Source organism: Bos grunniens, chromosome 18 (genome assembly GCF_055505025.1).
Source record: "Bos grunniens cultivar Pamir isolate PY7600 chromosome 18, Bosgru_T2T1.0, whole genome shotgun sequence".
Classification (NCBI taxonomy): Eukaryota; Metazoa; Chordata; class Mammalia; order Artiodactyla; family Bovidae; genus Bos; species Bos grunniens.
This window is the reverse complement of record NC_141182.1, coordinates 65,058,923-65,075,140: the sequence shown is the minus strand read 5'-3', so window position 1 is coordinate 65,075,140 and position 16,218 is coordinate 65,058,923. Positions and strand designations below refer to the sequence as shown.

Genomic DNA, 16,218 nt, shown 5'->3' with positions numbered 1-16,218 from the left:
GATTGTGAAGGTGAAAGTTGCTTAGTTGTATCCAACTGTTTGCAGCCCCATGGACTATACAGTCCATGAAATTCTCCAGGCTAGAATACTGGAGTAGATAGCTGTTCCCTTCTCCAGAGGATCTGTCGAACCCAGGTCTGCATTGCAGGCAGATTCTTCCACCAGCTGAGCCACAAGGGAAGCCTTGTTAACGCAGAGCCATTTCTGCACATTCAAGATACTGGGGAAGGCAAGTGAAAATCCTGCAGTCCAGTCATGTGATTTTTTAGGACCCAGGCAGAGTTCCTGGATAGCGCAAGTGGTAACACCTTTCATTGTTCACCAATCTTCATTGCTACTGCAAGGGAGACAGGGAGACAATGAAGATTGTCTCCCTCACATGAGACAAGGAGACGTGATGATGTTAATGTGTGGTTGCCAGAGTGGTACTCAAAAGGAGAATCAGAATCAGTTTCAGGGATTTCCCTAGCAGTCAGGACTCTGCTGTCTCACCTCCAGGAGCCTGAGTTTGATCCCTGGACAGAGAACTAAGACCTGCAAGCCACCCATCTGTGGAAAAAAAAAAAAACTCAGATTTTTATGTGGTGCCAATTTCTATTAGAATTGTGCTGTTTAGTTGGTGTGCATTGAAATGGAAATCCCTACAATATACACCTAGGTAAGTGTTGATATGTGTAAACCCACAAAACTATCATCGTTATTACAAACACCCATCACTCCCATATGCACCTTCTAACATCCATTTTAGAAGTCCCAGGCAACTAGTATTGATTTGCTTTTTTCCTATGTAATTTCTAGACAATATCATTGGGGTCTTAATGTTTACTTTTATATCTTTTTAATTTTCTTTTTAAACTTTACATAATTGTATTAGTTTTGCCAAATATCAAAATGAATCCACCACAGGTATACACGTGTTCCCCATCCTGAACCCTCCTCCCTCCTCCCTCCCCATACCATCCCTCTGGGTCATCCCAGTGCACTAGCCCCAAGCATCCAGTATCGTGCATCGAACCTGGACTGGCATCTCGTTTCATACATGATATTTTCCATGTTTCAATGCCATTCTCCCAAATCTTCCCACCCTCTCCCTCTCCCACAGAGTCCATAAGACTGTTCTATACATCAGTGTCTCTTTTGCTGTCTCGTACACAGGGTTATTGTTACCATCTTTCTAAATTCCATATATATGCGTTAGTATACTGTATTGGTGTTTTTCCTTCTGGCTTACTTCACTCTGTATAATAGGCTCCAGTTTCATCCACCTCATTAGAACTGATTCAAATGTATTCTTTTTAATGGCTGAGTAATACTCCATTGTGTATATGTACCACTGCTTTCTTATCCATTCATCTGCTGATGGACGTCTAGGTTGCTTCCATGTCCTGGCTATTATAAACAGTGCTGCGATGAACATTGGGGTACACATGTCTCTTTCCCTTCTGGTTTCCTCAGTGTGTATGCCCAGCAGTGGGATTGCTGGATCATAAGGCAGTTCTATTTCCAGTTTTTTAAGGAATCTCCACACTGTTCTCCATAGTGGCTGTACTAGTTTGCATTCCCACCAACAGTGTAAGAGAGTTCCCTTTTCTCCACACCCTCTCCAGCATTTATTATTTGTAGACTTTTGGATTGCAGCCATTCTGACTGGTGTGAAATGGTACCTCATAGTGGTTTTGATCTTTTTTCATGATGCATAATTGCTTGGAGAATGATTTGCTGTTACGAGTAATTCTTTTTTTCCGAAAAATACACTATTTGGATATACCACCTACTGATTGTTTACCTGTCTTTTTTTTTTTTTTTTTTAATGTATTTTGTTGTTCCTGGTGTTAAATGAGGCACACAGTATATTTAGTTGCACCATGGGACCTGTTAGATGCATCACGGGGAGTCTAGTTCCCTTACCAGGGTTTGATCTTGGGCTCCCTACACTGGGAGTGTGGCTTCTTAGCTACTAGACACCAGGGAAGTCCCTCCATTAATCTTTAAAAGGGTGGGATTTTGGTTATTATAGATAAACTTAACATGAAGATACACATAAAATTATATGACCATGTGGTTTCATACTCTAAAGTCAATGATTATACCCTATTGCCATCCCATCGATATCGGAGCATTCCAGTTTTCTTGTATTTATCACTAGTAGTTGGTTGGTATGGCCAGTATTTTGAGTATTACCTCGTCGAAAAGGGCTTCCCTGGTGGCTCAGATGGTAAAGCGTCTGTCCGCAATGCGGGAGACCCAGGTTCGATCCCTGGGTTGGGAAGATCCCCTGGAGAAGGAAATGGCAACCCACTCTAGTATTCTTGCCTGGAAAATCCCATGGACAGAGAAGCCTGGTAAGCTACAGTCCATGAGGTTGCAGACTCGGACATGACTGAGCGACTTCACTTTCACTTTCATTAAAAAGTTTAGAGGTCGACTTCCCTGGTGGTCTGGTGGTTGAGTCAGCTTACCAGTGTATGGAACATGAGTTTGATCCCTCGCCTGGGAAGATTATTCATGTGGGGCAACTAAATCCAGTGCACCACTGCTACTGAGGCTCGCATGCTCTAGGGCCCACGTGATGCAACTACTGAGCATGTTTGCTGCAACTATTGAAGCCCACGCACCTAGAGCCCGTCCTCTGCAACATGAGAAACCCTTACAGCTCAATCAAGAGTGGCCCCTCCTCTCTGAAACTAGAGAAAGACTGTGCAGCAGTGAAGACCCAGTGAAGCCAAAAATAAAATGTAGCTGTATCTCACTATGCTGATTGCAGTTCCCGAATGATTCTTTCTTACATTCATTTGCCAGGTATGTGTCTATGATATAATGTGAGTCTTTAATTAGTAACTGAGAAAGCAAAAATCTGTTGGAACTTTTCTTCAGTGACTTTGCTGGATGGAATAAATATTTGTGCTCACAATATTATTTACCTAGTCCTCATTGTTAACACAGTTTTCATTACTTTATGTCTAGACATGTATTAAAAAATATACCCACCCCACTTTTGATGGTCATTTCAATTTCCCTATTATGAGCACTCCAATTGTGGGCAATTTCGTGTTATGAATATTAAGTTTTTACTGCAACAGAGGTGGAAGAAACCAAATGCTGACATACAAAGGGTTGCAGGGGAGGAAGTTCACAATGCAGCCAAGCCAGGAGACAGTCTCATATCTACCTTCCTGGAGGCCAGGTGCTTGTGATATTTAGGGGACAAAGAGACAGCGTGCTTTTAGGTGTGGGGACAGGCGATCAGTTAGCAAAAAGGTGAGGTAATTGGTGTGTGCATTACGTTTCTTTGCAGATACAAAAATGGTTTCCCCGAATGGGACACCATCACTGGCTCTGCTGTTTTCTGAGGGAACCAGAAAAACATGGTCCACCGGCTTCTTGTCGCCCCACATCCTTCCTCTGTATTGTTCACCATGACCGTGTCTGGAGTCTTTTCTCTTGACTCTGACCTAATAGAATGCAACTCATAAACTGAGTCTAAAACTTTAGCCTACATCCACTGGAAGAGCAATAACACCATGTCTATCAGATCCCAGCTATGCATGGATGAGATAGATAGCATCACCCGCTCAGTGGACATGAATTTGGGCAACTCCGGGAGATAGTGGAGAACAGAGGAGCCTGGCATGCTGCAGTCCATGTGGTCACAAAAAGTTACAACAGCATAAGTGGATGCACCTTATATCTGGGTGATAAGCTGGTATCATGGACCCACTTGGTTTTCTTGGTTTGGAAGCACCTGAAATATTATGTCTGGGCCACCTCTCTGTGATCAGCTAAGACCACGTTCCATGGAAATTTCGGTTCATCCTCTTTAGGAAGCGTGAAACCTCACCCCGGTCCTCAGAGCTTCAGGACTCTCTTACTCAGCCAGCCTGGTGCTGAGGCGGGACGTTTACCGCATGTGCGGAGCTTCGCCCCTTGCCAATTCCACAGGACACGAAAATAAGGAACGCTTTCCTCGGCGTCTCTGGACCAATGACGGCTCGGGACAGAGGCACTTCCGTTCTAGCGGACGGGGTGTGGGCGGGCCTTCCGGGATCTACAGGCGAGTTGTTCTCGCGCTACTTCCTGCGCGCCGGTGGGGAGCCGCTGATCGCTGGCCCGCTGAGGTCCGGGAGTTGGGAAACGCTGTGCCCGCTGCTTAATTTGATTTGAGATTGGCGTGGGCTGACTGTCTCGGGCCGGGAGGTGCCTTTTTGCTCGGCCGCGTCTTCGCCAACAAACTTCGCTGGCCCCCAGCTCGGCGAAGGTGTAGCCCATTCAGGTAAATGCCGCGTCTTCCTCCCCCAACTCTCCTCATTCCCCAGCGCTTTTGTTCTTTATCTGGGGTCTCCTGTTGTTTAGTCGTTCAGTCGTGTCCGACTCCTCGTGACCTCCTGGACCGTAGCCCACCAGTCTCCTCTGTCCACGGAATTCTCCGGGCAAGAATACTGGAGTGAGTTGCCTTTCCCTTCTCCAGAACCGGCGTCTCCTGCATTGACAGGCGGATTCTTTACCTCTGAGCCACCTGGGAAGCCCGGAGAAAATAAGATACTGAAATATGAATTAGTGAATATTGGCTTCCCTTGACAGAGAGAGACAAGAGGTATTTTATTTAGGGAACTGAAGGTGCTCGGTGCAACCCTGAGATAGTTTCCATAAGAAGTTTTTATGGAAGATAGTTTCCATGTTTTTAGAGTTGTGTACGAGCAGGATTTTCTTAGATTGGATTAAATCTAGTTGGGTAAATGGATTTTGTTGGGAAGGGACTAGAACAAGACCGGAGTCTGTTTCTCCCTTCAAAGTTTTCTTGGAATACTGCTTTTGATAACAGCGTGTGCGTTCCTTTGCCTTTAAGTGATCTGTGTTTGCTGTTGAAGTCTTTTTACCTTGGTTAAGTATTTGATAGATTCTAAAATTTCTTTCAACCTCCAGCTAACTTTAAGATGCTTTAGAAGGCCAAGGATTCTCAGACGGAAATATTTTTTATTAATTTGTTCAATTACATGGGGGCGTCCCAGGTGGCTCAGCGGTAAAGAATTCGCCTGCCAATGCAGGAGATGCAGGAGGAGGTGTGGGTTCGATGCCTCGGTCAGGAAGATCCCCTGGAAGAGGGCAAGGAGTTGGACATGACTGAACAAGCTCGAGCATGTACATGCCCAAGTTGTGTGGTTTCTCAAAGTCTAGGGCCTGTGTGCTGTAGCCCACAGGCTCCTCTGTCCTTGGGATTTTCCTGGCCAGAATACCAGAGTGAGTTGCCATTGCCTTCTCCAGGGAATATCTTCCCAACCCGGGGATCAAACTGCTGTCTCCCGCATTGGCAGGCCCCTTCTTTACCACTGAGCCACCAGGGGAACTATAGTTATTTTTCTTTGTCCCCCAAAACCTTGGCTCTCTTAATTTTGAAATATGACCTGTGCAGTGGTGGGGAGTGCCAAGAACTTCAATGTGCAGTTGAATAAGCTGTAAAATTAATATCTATTCACTGCTCAGGTCAAAAGTGGTATATACATCGGACCTCAGAAGCTGCCTGTGGGGTTCTTTCAAAACAGCTCTGCCTGTCTTCAGAAAGTTAATGTATTGGTTAATATTTTAAGTAAACATTTCCTTTATTTTATTTTGTTAACTGATTTCTTTTTACTGCACTGGGTCTTCTTTACTGCCCAAGGGCTTTGTCCAGTTGTAGTGAGCAGGGGCTTCTCTTCGTTGGGCTGCAAGCTTCTGTTGTTGCAGAGCACGGACTGTAGGTCAAGCAGGCTTCAGTAGTTGCAGCATGTGGAATCTTCTCGGATCAGGGATCGAACCCGTGTCCCCTGCACTGGCAGACGGATTCTTAACCACTGGATCAACGGGGAAGTCCCTCCTTTCCTTTCTTGCTTCTTTTGCCGATTATGTGGGAACGTCTGACGACTTTTGTTTAGTGTCACTCATTTGTTTTAAAACTTTATGAAAATGAATGTTTTATGACTTTTTTCTTTTGCACAATACGGTTTGACTTTACCCATGTTTTTCATGGCTATGCATTTGTTGCCGGAAGGGGTGAATCAGGAGGTAAGGCGACAGGTCACAGCCTTTAAAAGAACGACATATCCATAGGAGGTGACTAAAACTGGTTAGAACCAAGTGAGTCCAGGATGGCGTAGGATTTGAGTTCCCGTGGACCTTTTGAACCTCGTTATTAATATTCTCAGTGGAATACATTAGCATCTAAATAATATCACCACCAGTGCCGTGACAGTTCTAAGGCTAATCATGAAAGGTCAAAAAGTGGGTGGTGGCCAATTCCTGAAAATCCCTGCCACTTCCCCCATAATGGTTGGAATAATTCTCCTACACATTAGCCTGTGAAATTACCCAGGGCATAAGAAGCAACCTCATCATATTTTGAGGCCTCTCGCTTTTGAGGTGGCCCACACTCTGTGGAGTGTCTCTCTCTCAGTAAAGCCACTTCTTACCTGTCTCTCACTGAATTCTTTTTGTGAGGAGACATCAAAAACCTGCACTTCATTAAGATCTGAGACCAGGTGTGTGATCTCAGTTAAAGTTCCCATGTGGGTTCTGGCCAGTTCAAGTCCTCTGTGTGGGTTGCAGGGTCTCAGAGGCACCCCTTCCTGGGCCTGAGAGTGGTCTCCTGTCTAACACTCGGAAATGAATTGTTACAAGGGACACAGGTGCTGACAGAGAAGAGGCTTCATTGGAAAGGGGTGCCTGCGTGGGAGGCAGCAGGGTCAGGGAACCCAGGAGAACGGCCCCACCACGTGGCTCCGGTTTTATGGTAATGGGCTCAGTTTGCGGGTTGTCTCTGGCCCACCTTTCTGACTCAGGGTCCTTCCTGGAGGCACACACACCTCCCCACCAAGATGGATTCCAGTGTGAGGGATTCTGGGAGGTAGGCAGGACATATCTCTTCCGTCCTCTCAGACCCTCGCGAAATCTCCCAGTTAGTTTTCATAGACTGCACCTCCATCTTTATCAGGACCCCCAGTTGGGAGGCAGCTCAGGCAAGTGGTTGTCATTGTGCTTGGCCAAGGCAGGCAGTTTCAGTCAACAGTTCCCTAACAGGCGGTTTTTCCTTTCTTGTGCTTTATTCTGTAGGTGTGAATATATGAGTAAAATGTCTTTATAAGCACTCCTGTGGAAAGCTCTTCTGTGTTTATGGATTTGTTTTTTCTTTATTTTTCTTTTCCCTGCTTTCTGTATTTATAAACATTACTGCTGTAGCCATACCTGCCATGTGTTCTGGGGTATATACAGCCTGCATTTTCTAATGTGTGTGTTAAAATTATTGTATTTTAACGTACATTTCCACTTTTTAATTTTGTTTTGCTCTCTCTTACTAGTGTTCACTTAGTTCTATGAATGAAATTATTATATATTATTACCTATGTTTTATCTATTGCATTTGTAGATTTTGATACACACTCATTATACAGTACATAAACTTACAGCTTCACACATACACATGTTTAGAGGGCTTTTACAAATAATGTTGATTAGAGTAAGCTGATTTACAGTGTTGTGTTGGTTTCAGGTGTACCGGAAGTAAATCACACATATAGACACATGCATCCACTTTTTTGTAGATTCTTTTCCCGTGTGATTCATCAGTATTGAGTAGAATTCTTTGCTGTAAACAATAAGCTCTTATCAGTCAGCTATTTTACATATAGTTGTTGTTCAGCCGATAAGTTGTGTCCAACTGTTGCAACCGCATGGACTGCAGCACACCAGGCTTCCCTATCCTTCATTGTCTCCTAGAGTTTGCTCAGATTCATATCCACTGGGTCGGTGATGCTATCTAACCCTCTCATCCTCTGCTGTCCTCTTCTCTTGCCTTCCATCTTTCCCAGCATCAGGGTATTTTCCAGTAAGTCAGTTCTTCACATCAAGTGGCCAAAGTATTGGAGTTTCAGCATCAGTCCTTCCAATGAATATTCAGGACTGATCTCCTTTAGGATGGACTGGCTGGATCTCCTTGCAGTCCAAGAGACTCTCAACAGTCCTCTCAACACCACAGTTCAAAAGCACCAATTCTTCAGGGCTAATCCTTCTTTATGGTCCAACTCTCCATTCCGTACACGACTACTGGAAAAACCATAGCTTTGACTAGACGGAACTTTGTCGGCAAAATAATGTCTGCATTTTAATATGCTGTCTAGGTTGGTCACAGCTTTCCTTCCAAGGAGCAAGTGTCTTTTAATTTCATGGCTGCACTCACCATCCGCAGTGATTTTGGAGCCCCCAAAATAAAGTCTGTCACTGTTTGCATTGTTTCCCCATCTATTTGCCATGAAGTGATAGGACTGGATGCCATGATCTTAGTTTTTTGAATGATGAGTTTTTAAGCCAGATATTTTTACTCTCCTCTTTCACCCTCATCAAGAGGCTTTTTAGTTCTTGTCTACTTTCTGCCATTAGAGGGGTCTCATCTGCATATTTGAAGTTGTTGATATTTCTCCTGGAAATCTTGATTCCAGCTTGAGCTTCATCTAGTCTGGCATTTTGCATGATGTACTCTGCATATAAGTTAAACAAACAGGGTGACCTAAATAGACAGCTTCCCTGGTGGCTCAGATGATTAAGAATCTTCCTGTAATGCAGGAGACCCAGGTTCTGTCCCTGGGTCGGGAACACCCCCTAGAGAAGGGAATGGCAACCCACTCCAGTATTCTTGCCTGGAGAATTCCATGGACAGAGGAGCCTGACTGGCTAAAGTCCATGGGGTCACAAAATTGGGCACAACTGGATGACTAATACTTTGACTTTCAAACAGGGTGACAATATACAACCTTGTAATCCTTTCCCAGTTTTGAGCCAGTCCGTTGTTCCATGTCCAGTTTTCACTGTGGCTTCTTGACCTGCATATAGGTTTTCTTAGGACGCAGGTAAGGTGGCCTGGTAGTCCCGTCTCTCTTAAGAATTTTCCAGTTTGTTGTAATCCACCCGGTTAAAGGCTTTACGGTGGTCTAGGAAGTAAACGTAGATGTTTTTCTGGAATTCTCCTGCTTTCTTTATGATCCAGTGGATGTTAGCAATTTGATCTCTGGTTCCTCTGCCTTTTCTAAACCCAGCTTATGCATATGGAAGTTCTCGGTTCACGTACTGCTGAACACTTGCTTGAAGGATTTTGAGCATGACCTTACTAGCATGTGAAATGAGTGCAATCATGGTAGCTTGTACATTCTTTGGCACTGCCCTGTTTTGGGGATTAGAATGAAAACTGATCTTTTCCAGTCCTGTGGCCATTTCTGACTTTTCCAAATTTGCTGACATACTGAATGCAGCACTTTAACAGATTCATCTTTTGGCGTTTTAAATAGCTCAGCTGGAATTCCTTCACTTCCACTAGCTTTGTCTGTAGGAATGCTTTCTAAGGCCCATTTGACGTCATACTCCAAGATGTCTGGCTCTAGGTGAATGGTACATTCTGTCCTTTATTGAGCCCATCTTTGCATGAACTGTTCCCTTGGTATCTCTAATTTCCTTGAAGAGATCTCTAGTCTTTCCTATTCTATTGTTTTCCTCTATTTCTTTGCATTGGTCACTGAGGAAGGCTTTCCTACCTCGCCTTGCTGTTCTTCGGGACTCTGCATTCAGTTGGGTTTATCTTTCTCTTGCTGCATTGCTTTTGCTTCTCTTCTTTGCTCAGCTCTGTGTGAAGTCTCCTTGGACAACCACTTTGCATTCTTGAATTTCTTTTTCTTTGAGGTGGATTTGGTCACTGACTTGTACAGTGTTACGAACCTCTGTCCATTGTTCTTCAGGCACTCTGTCAGATCTAATCCCTTGAATCTGTTTGTCACTTCCACTGTATAATCGTAAGGGATTTGATTTAGGTCATACCTGAATGGCCTATGGTTTTCCCTATGTTCTTCAATTTAAGTCTGAATTTTGCAATAAGGAGTTCATGATCTGAGCCACAGTCAGCTCCATGTCTTGTCTTTGCTGACCGTATAAAGCTTCTCCATCTTTGGCTGCAAAGAATATAATCAGTCTGATTTCAGTATGACCATTTGGTAATGTTCATGTGTAGAGTCTTCTCTTGTGTTGTTGGAAGAGGGTTTACTATACCAGTGCATTCTCTTGGCAAAACTCTGTTAGCCTTTGCCCTGGCATCATTTTGTACTCTAAGGCCATACTTTCCTGTTACTCCAGGTATCTCTTGACTTCCTACTTTTACATTCCAGTCTCTTACGAGGAACAGGACCCGTTTTTGGTGTTAGTTCTAGAAGGTCTTTAAGTCTTCATAGAACTGGTCAGCTTCAGCTTCTTCAGCAGTAGTTGGGGCATAAACTTGGATTACTGTGATGTTGAATGGTTTGCCTCGGAAAAGAAATGAGATCATTCTGTCGGTTTTGGGGTTGTACCCAAGTACTGGATTTCACACTCTTATTGTTGACTCTGAGGGCTATTCCATTTCTTTGAAGGGCTTCTTGCCCACAGTAGTAGATATAATGGTCATCTGAATTAAATAAATTCCTGTCCATTTGAGTTCACTGATTCCTAAGATGTTGATGTTCACTCTTGCTGTCTCATGCTTGACCACATCCAGTTTACCCTGATTCACAGACCTGACGTTCCAGGTTCCTATGCGGTGGTGTTCTTCACAGCACTGGACTTCACTTTCACCACCACACGGCCACAGCTGGGCACTGTTTCCGCTCTGGCCCAGCCACTCCGTTCTTTCTGGAGCTGTCGGTCGTTGCCCTCTCCTCATCCCCAGTAGCACACTGGACACCTTCCCATCTGGGGGCCCGTCTTCCAGTGTCGTATCTTTTTTGGCCTTTCATCCTGTTCATGGGGTTCTAGTGGCAAGAATACTGTAGTGGTCTACTGTTCTGTCATCCAGTGGACAGTGATCTGTCAGAACTTTCCCTACGACCCATCTGTCTTGGGTGGCCCTGCACGGCATGACTCATAGCTTTGCTGAGTTATACAAACCCCTTCACCATGAATATATATATATATATATATATATATATATTCCCTGGTATTTAGCTGGTAAAGAATCTACCTGCAATGCAGGAGACCCTGGTTCGATTCCTGACTTGGGGAAAATCCCTTGGAAGGGAACAGCTACCCACTCCAATATTCTCGCCTGGAGAATTCCATGGACTGTTTTTCCCTTGGGGAATGCAAAGACTCGGACATGAATGAATGGCTTTCACTTCACTTCACCATGACAAGGCTGTGATCCCTGATTTATATATAGTAGCTTGTGTATCTCAATCCCAATTTTTATACTTCTCTGTCCATTCCATCCCTGCTTTTCCCACTAGTAACAAGTTTGTTTTTCACATATGTGGGTCTATTTCTGCTTTGTAAACAAGTTTGTTTGTTTGTTTGTTTTCCTTCTTTTTTCACATTTGACATATAAGGGACATCATATGGCATTTGGTTTTCACTGTTTGACTTACGTCACTCTGCATGACAATCTCTAGGTCAATCCTTGTTGCTACAAATGGTATTACTTTGTTCCTTTTTTATAGCTAATAGTCCACTGGATCAGTTCAGTCACTCAGTCGTGTCCAACTTTTTGTGATCCCATGGACTGCAGCACGCCAGGCCTCCCTGTCCATCACCAACGCCTGGAGATTGCTCTGTCTCATGTCCATCAGGTTGGTGATGCCATCCAACCATCTCATTCTCTGTCATCCCCTTCTCCTGCCTTTAGTCTTTCCCAGCATTAGGGTCTTTTCCAGTAAGTCAGTTCTTCACATCAGGTGGCCACAGTATTGGAGTTTCAGCTTCAACATCAGTCCTTCCAATGAATATTCAGGACTGATTTCCTTTAGGATGGACTGGTTGGATCTCCTTGCAGTCCAAGGGACTCTCAAGAGTCTTCTCCAACACCACAGTTCAAAAGCATCAATTCTTCAGTGCTCAGCTTTCTTTATAGTCCAACTCTCACATCCATACATGACTGTTGGAAACACCATAGCTTTGACTAGACTGGACCTCTATTGGCAAAGTAATGTCTCTGCTTTTTAACATGCTGTCTAGGTTGGTCCTAGCTTTTCTTCCAAGAAGCAAGTGTCTTTTAATTTCATGGCTGCAGTCACCATCTGCAGTGATTTTGGAGCCCCCAAAAATAAAGTCTGTCACTGTTTTCATTGTTTCCCCATCTATTTCCATGAAGTGATGGGACTGGATGCCATGATCTTCTTTTTTGAATGTTGAGTTTTAAGCCAGCTTTTTCATTCTCTTTCACTTTCATCAAGAGGCTCTTTAGTTCCTCTTTACTTTCTGCCATAAGAGTGGTATTATTTGCATATCTGAGGTTATTGATATTTCTCTCAGAAATCTTGATTCCAGCTTGTGGTGCATCCAGCCCGGCATTTCTCATGATGTCCTCTGCATAGAAGTTAAATAAGCAGGGTGACGATATACAGGACGATATACATAGTCCTTTCCCGATTTGGAACCACTCTGTTGTTCCATGTCCAGTTCTAACTGTTGCTTCTTGACCTGCATACAGATTTCTCAGGAGGCAGGTCAGGTGGTCTGATATTCCCATCTTTTGAAGAATTTTCCACAGTTTGTTGTGATCTACACAGTCAAAATTTTTGTCATAGTCAATTAAACAGAAGTAGATGTTTTTCTGGAACCCTCTTGCTTTCTCAATGATCCAATGGATGTTGGCAATTTGATCTCTGGTTCCTCTGCCTTTTCTAAATCCAGCCTGAACATCTGAAAGTTCACGGTTCACATACTGCTGAAGCCTGGCTTGGAAAATTTTGAGCATTACTTTGCTAGCGTGTGAGACGAGAGGAATTCTGTGGTAGTTTGAAAATTCTTTGGCCTTGCCCTTCTTTGGGATTTAAATGAAAAGTGACTTTTTCCAGTCCTGTGGCCACTGCTGCAATTTCCCAGTTTGCTGGCATACTGAGTGCAGCCCTTTAACAGCATCATCTTTTAGGATTTGAAATAGCTCAACTAGAATTCCATCACCTCCACTAGCTTTGTTTGTGGTGATGCTTCCTAAGGCCTGCTTTACTTTGCATTCCACGATGTCTGGCTCTAGGTGAGTGATCACACCACCATGATTATCTGGATCATTAGGATCTTTTTTGTGCTTTCCTGGTGGCTTAGATGGTAAAGAGTCTTCCTGCAATTCAGGAGACCCGGGTTTGATCCCTTGGTCGGGAAGATCACCTGGAGAAGGAAATGGCAACCCATTCCAGTATCCTTGCCTGGAAAATTCCATGGATGGTGAAGCCTGGCTGGCTACAGTCCTTGGGGTTGCAAAGAGTCAGCCACAACTGAGCGACTTCACTTTATTTCTATGTATTCTTGCCACCTCTTCTTAATATGTTCTGCTTCTGTTATGTCCATACCATTTCTTTCCTTTATTGTGCCCATCTTTGCATGAAATATTTTCTTGGTATCTTAATTTTCTTGAAGAGAGCTTTAGTGTTTCCCATTGTATTGTTTTCCTCTATTTTGCACTGATCACTGAGGAAGGCTTTCTTCTCTCTCCTTGCTATTCTTTGGAACTCTGCATTCAAATGGGTATATCTTTCCTTTTCTCCTTTGCCTGTAGCTTCTCCTCTTTTCTCAGCTATTTGTAAGACCTCCTCAGACAATCATTTTGCCTTTTTACATTTCTTTTTCTTGGGGATTTTTTTTGAGGGGAGGATCATTTTGATCCCTGCCTCGTGTACAATGTCTTGAACCTCCATCCATACTTCTTCAGGTACTCTATCAGATCTAATCCCTTGAATCTATTTGTCACTTCCACTGTATAGTCGTAAGGGATTTGATTTAGGTCATACATGAATAGTCTAGTGGGTTTCCACTAGGCCCATTACCAGTTAGAGGCCCATTACACGCAGGAACTCAGGAAGAACGCTCATTTGTCTTCAAGGGACAGGAGGCTTGACAAAACTCCATTTGTTAGTTTACCCTGAATGTGCCTGGAAATTTAGATGATACTAGAGGAGCCACTTGCCTGTATCCAGAGGAATGCTAGAAGTTCTCATCCTGGAGCATGATGCCGCTGTTACGCGCTGGGAGCCAGGGATCTGGAGGCCCCATCTTCCTTGATGGTTCCCCTTTCTAAAGAGGTGGCCCCAAATTTTGGGGGGGGGTACCCTTGGCTGTGAGAACTCTTTGCGTTCCCCTGGACTGTAGCCCTACATGCCGGAATACTGGAGCGCATTGCCATTTCCTCCTCCAGGGGATCTTCCCAACCCAAGGCTCCAACCCGCGTCTACTGCGTGGCAGACAGGTTCTTTACCACTGAGCCACCGGTGGGCTGGGGCACCCCGCTAGTTTCCTGCGAAGAAAAACACCACACTGAGGTCAAGCCGCCCCTGATTCCGCCCGCACGTCGGAGTCTGGGCCTCCAGGCCCTCCCGCTGTCCCAGACCCTGGGGCCTAAGGGTAAAGGAGGCAGAGCCCAGCCTCGGGGTTTTCTGGTTTGCCTGCAGGCAGGCCGGTCTCGGGAGACCCTGTCCGACTCCCCATGGCGGCCGGTCGATGGGCCGGGCGAGAATACTGGAGTGGGTTCGCCATTTTCTTCTCCAGGGGCATCTTCCCCACCCAGGGATCGAACCCACGTCTCTTGTGTATCTGGCATTGGTGTTGGGGTCCTTTAATGGACCGGGACCTGGCGGTCTGGAGGCGACGATAAGAAAGTGAAAGAGAGAGAGAGGCTGATACTCCCTGGTTTATGCAGAAAACCAACGAAGTCCTTAACACAGGACTTGCGTCTCTCACGAAGGCACCGGGCGCCCTCTCGAGGGGGTGAAAGCACAGAGTGCCTTCTTGAGAGAGTCTTAGAAGCCCGGGCAGGAGAGAGAGCAAGACGGGTCTCTGTGCTCCAGGGAATCAGCTGAAGAGAGAGAGTGACAGAGAAGGACACGGGGCCCACGCGCTGATGGAGCAAAGGTGCTTTAGTGAGTTTCCTGTGAGTTATAGGCTGTGGCACAGGGAGTTTCCTTCGTCAGGGATGAAGACCAGAAAACCAAACACACAGTAACGTTACCAAGGGGACAAGGGAGGGTGATGGTCACAAGGTCAGGAGACAATCCGTATCTCAAGAAAGGGGGTCGAGACTAAGCAGTTTTGTGGTTCAGAGAATGTTTTCTAAAGGAGACTCAAGCCTGTCTCACACAATGACCCCAGTTCCTGGGAGCAGCGTGCTGTTCTGCCTAAAAAGAAACAAAGGACTTGTGAGAAACAGCACGTAGGGGTCCTCCTGTTAAACATTCCCTAATAGGCATCGGCAGGCGGATTTTTTTTTTTTTAACCTCCGAGCCACTAGGGAAGTACTTCGAAAGCTTTACCGTGTATCTCAAAGGGACAGAGAAAGAGTTTACCATCAGGGCTTGCTAAGGGAAATGCTCTAAGAGACTGCAGGAGATCCACTGCTGGAAGTTCCAAATACCCACCCGGTCTGAGACGTTACAGTGAATCCCAAGAGATTAGACACTGTGAGCAAACAGCCTGGGGCCTACTGACTCCCAGACAGTGACTTTTCCCGGGCCCAGCCTCTCCTGAATATGCATTTATGCATGCCCCCAGGATTACAACTTCTTTCCCAGTGCAGGGCTTGGCGAGCTAGCTCCCCATCTCCTTGTCACAAGGAATAAATGCCTCTGAATTACCCAAAAGTCCTTGGTGTGTTCACTGGCTATGCTCGCCAAGGGAAGGAACCGCTGAACTCAGTAACATGAAGATACACTCAGCACAACTTGGAGGTCGTGCACATACACAGGTGGGGTCTGCAGGCTGACACCCCTCCGCAAGCCTGCACACACATACACATTCCTCCATGTCCATGACAGAAGAGGTGTATGAGAGTTGGGAGACACAAGAACACGACCAGGGTGTGCAACACACATCAGAGGCTCATGGGAATGGATGGGAGTGTGAGGACACAAATGCACACAGGCTCCAGGGAGACAGGCACGGGAGAGGGAGGCCCCAGAGCCTGGTGTGTGGGTCACACACAGGCTCACAATCACGCACATGGACTGAGTGTGACCAGGCAGCCTCGGCCTGGCTGGGAGACAACCCTGTCCTTCCCCAACCTACCGCCGCCCCTGCAGGTTTGATGGTGTGCTGATGGTTGGGGCAGTCTGAGCGTGGGTTGGAAAAGAGTTTCCAGACATAGTATTTTAGAAGAGAGAGTTTACTGAGAGCAAAAGAAAGAAAGAGGTAGTGAGGGGCCTTGAGAAGACAGCAGGCTGACTTCCTGACAGGGAGAGGCGACGCCTTTGTGGCGTT

General features: G+C 45.4%; 1 long non-coding RNA gene across 1 annotated transcript in view; it reads left to right on the top strand.

The window, feature by feature from the left end:
- Positions 1-4,064: 4,064 nt before the first annotated feature.
- The window catches only part of LOC147354802 (uncharacterized), a 29,869-nt gene continuing 17,715 nt past the window's right edge, over positions 4,065-16,218 (top strand). Inside the window, exon 1 of the long non-coding RNA XR_015146609.1 lies at positions 4,065-4,270. This is a non-coding gene — a long non-coding RNA (uncharacterized LOC147354802). The remainder of the gene's footprint in view (positions 4,271-16,218) is intronic.